Source organism: Anomaloglossus baeobatrachus, unplaced genomic scaffold (assembly GCF_048569485.1).
Source record: "Anomaloglossus baeobatrachus isolate aAnoBae1 unplaced genomic scaffold, aAnoBae1.hap1 Scaffold_70, whole genome shotgun sequence".
NCBI lineage: Eukaryota > Metazoa > Chordata > Amphibia > Anura > Aromobatidae > Anomaloglossus > Anomaloglossus baeobatrachus.
This window is the reverse complement of record NW_027445074.1, coordinates 737,491-746,789: the sequence shown is the minus strand read 5'-3', so window position 1 is coordinate 746,789 and position 9,299 is coordinate 737,491. Positions and strand designations below refer to the sequence as shown.

The 9,299-nt window shown below is 43.7% G+C and overlaps 1 pseudogene; it reads left to right on the top strand.

The window, feature by feature from the left end:
• Positions 1-8,628: 8,628 nt before the first annotated feature.
• Positions 8,629-8,834, top strand: LOC142286890 (U2 spliceosomal RNA; annotated as a pseudogene).
• Positions 8,835-9,299: the final 465 nt, after the last annotated feature.

Below are 9,299 nucleotides of genomic sequence, written 5' to 3'. Positions count from 1 at the left end.
AGGTGACTAGGGTTTCAGGTCGGCTGTGTGTTTCCTAAGTGAGGAAAGGTGTTGTGCGGGGGCCTATCTGTAACTACCTGGTTTTGTCAGGGCATCACACCTTCCTTCAGACTTGATTCTGACAGTCCCTGAAACTTGGTACACAGGTACTTAAACATCTCTCCTTCTTTCAGTAGCGCTTTCACAAACAGCTTCATCAGTCCAAGCTTACAGTGGAGTGGTGGCAAGAGAACTTTAGGTGGGATCAACTAAGCTTTATGCAACAATGTTCTTGAGTCCCGGTTACAAAGATGTTCTTGTTGGCCAATTTTTTTTGCTCCAGTGAAGAGTCCTAACCTGGCTTTCCAATTCACACAAAAAGCATGTGTTCTGCCTTCTTTTACGTAATGCTGTGAATCTCTAGCATACAGCTAAACCCTAGTTCACATTTCAAATAAACAGACTGTGGAGTTCAATAGCCTTGATTTATTAGCTGGTAACGTGAACTTGATTGCAGTATACATGGAATATACAGTGAATATAGGAATATCCAAGATGCAGTTGAAGACAGAATACGGTATATCCAAGATACTGTTTTATACGGGTAAAAACTATAACAAGAAAATGATTACAGTCAGTACAGTGTTAATACAGAGTTAACATAGCATAACAGTACATGAGATGCAGTTCTTACGAGAATGTAGGTGAAAGGTCACTGCATCTGCAATACATAGAAATCCTATCTAGACAAACAAGACAGGGATGACACTAAAGGTGTAGAAGTACAATGTACAATGCATTTACTACACTCTTCCATCTAGGATTCTATCACTAACACATGTAATTTGCTTTGCTCACCGGATTACACTAGGCAGGGGTGAATGTACAGAGAGGTAAGTCGGCATGTCCTTTCCTGACAAATCCAAAGAGAAAATGGCTGCAGGCTTCTTCTCAGCTCAGGGAGGCATTCCTTACCCAGAATACATTTAGCTTAAAGGGAAACTCAGCAATTCAAAAGAATAACAATGACCTCTAGGGGTTGTAACAGAAATTTCAATGAATGACTATTAGCAGGCTGCCATGAGGCAGAACAGCATGGGTATTTAATATATCCTCCTTGCTGCCCAAGAAGCAATGAGAACATTTTTAGACCACCACATATTGACCATCCATGCTCCTTGTAGTTAAGTTTCTTGAGAATAAAGTCTAAATTCTCACAGCTTTCTTCCAAGTGCATAGCATGTGTGACGCCCTGGACTAGCCAGGTAGTCACAAACACAAAATCACACACACCCCCTCCCCTGGATAGTCTACATCAGTCACACAAAATCCTTGTTGCCTCCTCCAGGGTCTGATGTCCACACCAGGTGGGGCGGAGCCAGGCGGTTGGCCCCACCCACCGAGGAGTTCACAGGCCTGGAGGCGGGAAAAAGCAGTTAGTTTAGTTTTGTAGTGGAAAGTGAGAGGACAGAAACTGTTAGTGTCTGGGTAGGAGCCCAGGCACTGTCAGCAAGGTCGGCAGACGGTGGTGGCCGTCTGCAGGAGGTGGTACAAGTCAGCTGAACCGTAGGACCGGGGACGGGCGGTGACCCGAGGGGAACTGAACCGGTGAGCGGATCTGTACCAAGCACAAAGTTGAAGCCAAAGTCCCTAGACCGAGTCCACAAGGCATCCTGGTTCTGATCCCCTAGCCAGCTCCTAAGAGCTTAGACTAGATCATGCAACATCCATCAACAACCTGGTGACTCCAAGAAGTCCCCTTTTATAGCCATAACCTTCCCTTAGGATATACTGTGCCCTTATCAGATTGGTTGTACAAGGTTGCTTCTCTTATTGGATGAATTTCAAGCTGCATGGATAATGTTCATTTAAATGATGTGGATAGAAAGACTGAAGATATCTACATGTAGTCTGAAATCCATCATGAATCAATACTATTTTACACAGTCATAAGCAGCCCATGGGCATTCACCTGCATTCAAACCAATAACAGCTCATAGACCAGACAATCCATCTACCACTGGACCAAAGACAGGAAGTTAAATCCACTGCCTGCGGTAACCAACTTAATCCTATAGGCTACTCACACAACAAACCCAACAGAAAGGAAAAAAACATGGCTTCGATTATCCATCCAATGAAAACGCATAACCATTGTGAGCCATTGGACAATGCAATTGGACACTTGGTGACATGGTGCACGGCCCAATGAATCAAGTCTTTACTTCATATTCACGGTTTAAGCCCTTGGGTTCTAATGTGCCCAGAGTACATATCCAGAAAGATTCTCTTTCTTTGAGCTAAACACAAGTCAACAATACATTGTAAGCAGATTCTATTACCAGTCCCACACCATTTTGTGACGCATAATCACACAGTGATCCAATTAAGATTCCAAGTCATCGGACATGTCCAAGCCATACGCAGAGGAGGCAATAGAATTAGGAAGCTCAAAGAAAGGGAATCTTTCTGGATATATACTCTGGGCACATTGGAACCCAAAGGCTTAAACCATGAATATGAAGTACAGACTTGATTCATTGGGCCATGCATGGACATAATGGACATAATTCTAATAGGCAGGACAGGTAATAAGGAGCACAAGTTATATGCTAAAATGTGTTGTGTGACAAGACAGACACAGGAAAGGACATGATAACAGGTGTAGGGACCAACAAGGTGAGACAAGGGGTATCAGGATAGGGTCAAGTAGGTATGAATGTAGTAATGGGGCAGGCATAGAGAATTGTATGTGAATGTGAATTACAATAAATCACTAAGGAAAGGAATATGTGAGTGTGTGCCTAATGTAAACTAATATTGTACTGGCAAAATTATAGATGGAAAGGGAGAAGGGGAGGGGGGAGAGAGGAGGCTGTAATTGACTACAAGGGTATGAGTTATGAGTGATCATAGGGATAGTGTTACATAAGTGGAAATACCTATGGAGGACCGGATGTGTAAGCGCATACCTTATACAAACCTATAGAGTGCTGATGGGTGAGAGTGTGATGTTAGATATAAGACATCCTATAGTGAATAGTGAGCCGTAATCAAGTGCAACAGGGATATTTCACGTGACTATGGGAACCTGGAAGGTAAAGAAAGGGGAGAAAAAACTGTTAGACAAGGTAATCAGACATAATGTAACCAGTTGATCAGACATGATCACCTGGTTTGAGACCCCCTGCCTTACACTATATAGATATCATGTTCATTCCCCATCTATCTTGCTCAGGAGAGCATCTCCCTCCCCCGGCACCAAGAGCAGCTCATACTGAATTGTTACATTGACTAGTAACACTGCACACAGAAATGCACCTTAATATTCCACTGTTAACCCTTTCCTCCCAGCAGTAACACACAACTCCTCACCTTGATATCATGGTGATTTATGGTCAGAATGACTTCAATGCGATCAGTGATTTCTATTCTAGCTCTGCTCACATAGATTTTATATCCACACTCAACTATAGGCCGTTCTTCATATTTTGGGGGCTTTTAGTCAGATATACTAGTTTGTGCCTGTATAGTATTGGTGTAGATGGGAGTGTAGGGCATGGGTTACATGGCACTGTGGTGGAATACTGATGGGAGGTATTGGTGCTGTGTTTGATGCTTCTACTGGGTATTTTCCTACAAATACTGGAACAGCTCACTGCTTAGAATGATCCTTCCCAGCTCTATAATATATTATATATACCCCACAATGCAGGCTCACACACACATTTGTCTCAAGTGTGTTGTAGGGACACAGATACAGTCTTGGTCATGTGACTAAAGGCTACTTTACACACTGCGATATCGGTCCCGATATCGCTAGTGTGGGTACCCGCCCCCATCTGTTGCGCGACACGGGCAAATCGCTGCCCATGCCGCACAAACACCGACCAGACCCGTCACACATACTTACCTGCCCGGCGACGTCGCTGTGTCCGGCGAACCGCCTCCTTTCTAAGGGGGCGGTCCGTGCGGCGTCACAGCGACGTCACTGAGCGACCGCCCAATAGCAGCGGAGGGGCGGAGATGAGTGGCCGGAACATCCCGCCCACCTCCTTCCTTCCTCATAGCGGCTGGGAGGCAGGTAAGGAGAGGTTCCTAGTTTCTGCGGTGTCACACGGAGCGATGTGTGCTACCGCAGGAGTGACGAACTACATCGTTACTGCTGCAGTAACGATAATCGAGAATGGAGACCCATGTCACCGATGAGCGATTTTGCACGTTTTTGCAACGATGCAAAATCGCTCATCGGTATCACACGCAGCAACATCGCTAATGCGGCCGGATGTGCGTCACAAATTCCGTGACCCCAACGACTCCGCATTAGCGATGTCGCAGCGTGTAAAGCCCCCTTTAGTGGGAGTGGTGTACAGGGTCTTAGCAGTAAAGAGTATTCCATATTTCTGCCAGATACCCACAGAGATATTGAAATCTGAAAAAAGAGACTTCTGCTCATTGAAGGTAAGAACTGCTCACATAGCGTTCAACTCCACAGCAAACGAGTGCTCTAGCACTGGCATCTCAGCAGGGATATTCCCCTACTACACATGTGTGTCTAGGTCACTGTGACAGTTTACAGGACATAACTCAGGGCACCTAGACAGAAGGCAGAGGGACTACTTTCTATTTCTGGTGTAGAGCTTAGTACAATATATATATATTTATACTATTACATGGGACACATGTACCTTGTATTACCATTATTCGCTGTATATGAACCCCTTTTCTCCGGGCATTATTTGTCTATAGCATTTTTCACGAACCTGAGGCAACTGAGAACCCTTCAGTGAAGGAATTCCACTAACCCTCACAATACCTACCAGGGGCCTCCCTGCAGTAACTCAGGTAGTTGTACCCATTCTCTTTCCGCATTCTATGTGTTCTTCTTCTTTCTTCTTTTTTTTCTTTTTTCTTCTTTTTATTTCTATCATGTAGTTCAGGGGTTTATAGATATATGTCCTGCATCTCATATTTCCTTTAGTGGTGCTTCTTACCCATTCTCATATCATTTACCCTAGTATTTCATGATCCTGAGGCGACTGAGAACCCTTTAATAAAGGAATCCTTTTTCACCTGAATTGTCAAGTGATACTTACCAGTGACTATCACGTAATGTTACAGGTAGTTCCATTTTCTTCCTCTTCTTTCTCTCCTTTCTTCTTTGTCACACGGTCCATTGTGTTATAGCCCACGTGTCATGATAACACTTGTACCATCTTTTCATTTAGATTCCACCTACAATTATTTACCGATTCCAGTTCTGGAATAGGCTTTCATCATCTACTCACTAGAATTCTCAAGTTCATAAGGTACTGAGACATATACATGTTCACACCATTATAAAGAACAAAGTATAAACATTGAGGTTTTTCTCACACCCATGTTCCTGTGTTCTTTGATATGATATGTGTTCATTTCCTTCACTATATAGGATTGCAAGTTTTCCATTTGTACCTTAATGGCAATGACGCTATACAATTGAACACATATCATCCTGTTATCCATATAGGTGTGTATTTACCTGCTTGACTATTTTTGGTTGTTTGATCCAGAATGTTTCTCCAGATAGGTCATGTGGAAATTTTCTTTCCTCAGTACAAATGTTTTCACTATGGCTTTGGAAAATTTTTTTGTATGTGCATCATGGTCATTTGACCCATTGTACTCTCAAGTAGCAATATATTGTACTGTTATGTTGTACTATGTACTAATTACGTGTTTATATGGTTTTGTAACCCTTTATGATCTTAGATAACTTTATCCTTGATAAAGACCTAAAAACAAGTTCGAAACGTTGGATGAATTATCCTTTTGCACAAATAAAGAATTTTCAGCATTCTAAGAGTTCTTTTCTTACGTTATTGATCACTATAGTGTGCCAGAGCTATTTCTATTGAATTAACTCTTATTTTTTCTGAGCACCTGCTATATACACAGTGAGCCAGACATATTCAATTTTCATTCAGAAGGCAGAGGGAAGCCTTAGCAGCTGAGCCTATATCTTGGCTTGTGAGCATTAGAACAGGCCGGCGATTACAGGGTAACATGAAAAATGTCCAGCTTGCATTATGACTAGAACATGACAATATCCTTTTAAGTACTAACCTATGATGCGTTCCTAAGCAGTTGATGTTATATGTTCTACATTTCATTTTCTGCATACTTTACAAGTAGTAGAATTTGCTTTGATATAGGCAACTGGATTTTCACAATGAAAAGGCAAAGGATAACGCCCGAAAAAGACGCCATACATTATGTCAGTGCCATCACTGACAAACCTGGATTGACCATGAAATACATCAATCCCCTTAAAGGTGAGTTAAAACAAGTTTTAACTAAATTGCCTTAATATTGTCATGCATTAGAATGACTGTCTTAGGTAATGATAAATATTTTCTACAGGAAGAGGAGTGTTTGCTGAAACTGAAATCGAAAAAGGGAGTTTTGTTGCAGAATATCGAGGTGAGCTCACGTATGCACTTACGATGGTAGACAACTACTCGAGATTTATGGTTGTGGTACAAGTCAAAGATCTAATGGCCCATACTGCAGCGAAGGTCTTCCAAGCACACTTATGCAGACCTCATGGCTACTCAGAGAGAGTCCTCACAGATCAAGGCACTGCCTTTGAAGCGGAAATCTTCAAGGACTTCTGCAGCTTTTACCGATGCAGGAAGATGCGTACTACACCCTACCATGCTCAAACCAATGGTTATCAACCTGCTCAGGACTTTACCCCATATTCCAGATGTGGCCTTACAAGTGATTTATAGAGGGGTAACAATACGTTGGGATCATCGGATCTAATCTCCCTTTTTATACACCCTAAAATCTTGTTTGCGTTAGAATAAACAATAACATCATAAAGGTATAGCAGTACCGTTTCAAAGTTTCGGTGTCCCAAGCAGCATTCCATCAGCCTCTGGAAGGTTCCTGGCAAATTGCACAGCTCGAAGGGCATGCTTTTGAACTCGCAGAGACCCATCGGGGTGGCAAAGGCGGTCTTCTTCCGGTCTGCCTCAGCAACGGACACTTGCCAATAGTGACTAGTGAGATCAAGGGTAGAAAAATAATTTGCAGTTGTCAATGCAGCTAGCTATTCCTCAATACAGGGGAGTGGTGCTGTCCTTCTTCTTTAACAGGACCAACGGAGCTGCCCAGAGGCTACAACTGTCACGGATAACCCCAGCCTCCTTCATGTTGCTCAACATGTCCTTGGTACACTGGTAATGTGCAGGTAGATTTGGCTTATATCTCTCTTTGATGGGTGGGTGTGCACTTGTGGGGATGTAGTGTTTGACCCCTTTTATTTTTCAAAAGTCTAGCGGATGTTTGCTGAAGACTTGCTCGTATTCTTGCACTAGCCTGTAGACCCCCTTCTTGTGATGTGAAGGTGTGGAGTCAGTGCCTACGTGTAATTCCTTACACCACTCCTCTGGCTGACTTGGTGAGCTGTCACTGAATGGGTGGGCTGAAGCAATGGTGGATGCTGCTGTTTGGATAGCATGTGTATCTACTGAGAACAGCTTATCAATGGTGGCAAATCGGAGCAGCTTAATCTTTTGCTCTCCGCAGTTCAACACTCTCATGGGCACTCTTCCCTTCCATATTAATGAATAAAGCTATGATGTAAATAGCATATAGATACCCCACAAATGCAGATAAAAGTAGGTTATGGGAAAAGGGGGAAGAGAGAAACAGGAAAATAGTGGAATAAAGTATAACTTCCAGGTGGGAGAGGAAATGGCAGCACAGCCAGTGGAGGTGAAGCAAGGGGAGCCTGCAACTAAAGAGTTGAGAGCGTTATCACATGGTGACTGAGCCTGATTGTAACGGGAGCATAGAGGTGCCGATCCTGTCTTACCTGCGTTGGTGTAGAAGTGGGTGTCCTGTGGTGGAGTCAGCTATGTGCAGTGGTGGCCGTGGGTTCTTTTATGTGCGACCGTAGTAATAGCTGTGCCCACTTCCTGTATGGGAGTGGAATGCAGTGAGGCTAATGGAACGCACGCCTGCGCATTTGTGTTTAACGTCGCGCATGTGCAGAACGGAGAAAAGGCTGCGCTCACTTCCTAATGAAAGGGAGTGAGACGCAGCTGGGAAGGGAAGGGAAAAGATTAGGGTTTGGGGATGATGAAAGGGCTTTCTACGGGCAAGGATGGCAAAGGGTGGCAGTGACGGAAAGTCAGGCAGATGGTCCTGTCCTGTCCTGTCCGTCCGTCTTTTTGTATCATGAATTGGAAAGACTGCAAGGGGGAGGGGAGGTGCTTGTGCCCAAAAGGAGGAGTTATTCAGATTCATTGCAGTGGGCGGCGGCTGCAAAAAGTACCATTCTCCTTGTTTTTGCTCGGCAAAACAGCCTTTTCAAGGGTTTGGCTTGGGTGACAAAATGTCTTCTGTAGGCGTGGGTTTGTCTCCCTCTCCCTAAGATGTGTCCGGTATAGGCCAGGGTGCCACTCAAGGCCGTAACCAATTCGGGTTATAGCTTCTCGGCCTTTTGGCTAAGATCAAGTGTAGTTTCGGAGGACGCTACCTTGGTCGGTACTGGAAGGTGCCTGGGATTGCACGTCTGCCGGCCTTGAGGGAGTGTGTGCGCCTTCTGGTGACACATAGCCCTCTTGTGCCTGGACGGTTCCCAGGCAACGGGAGGCGATCACCTTTGTTATTTTGAAGTCCTACTGATAAACAGAAAAAAAAAAAATTAAATCTGTTCTTATCAGTTTAATATCTGATACGTCCCCTCTCTAGGGACCATATATTAAATGGATTTTTAGAACAAGGAGATGGAAAAAATCTTGCTCTGTCCACTCCACGCATTGACCTGGTATTGCAGTACCTCCAGGACCGGTGCACCCCTTCTTAACCGAGTTTCCAAAAGCAGAACTCAATTCACCTGATTCAAATGAGCCTCATTAGTGAATTGAAAGAAAGCAAAAACTTTATATGCACCTCAATTTGGCCAATTCACTTTTCACACTTTCACCCTTTTTTTTTATCTTTCACACCTTTTACTTGCTTTATTGATGCAAAAGCTGTGCCAAATAGCAAACTCATCTCCACTCAACTTGACCAACTCTGCTATGTCCCGTGCAGTATCTTATTCTCAGTCTTATCTAGATCATTTGCAATTGAATAGAATAGATCCCTTTTGGACACATTGGATTCAGCTGCTGCAGTGACTGCAGGTGTTAGAAGATGCAGACTTGGCATCAGGTGCTGTCTATCAGATTCCACTCCAATTAAAGCTTCCATTGTTTTTCGGTGTTTTCTTTGAGCAATGATGATGTCTTTAGTGATCTGTTGGCTCCCTCTCCTGGAGGAAG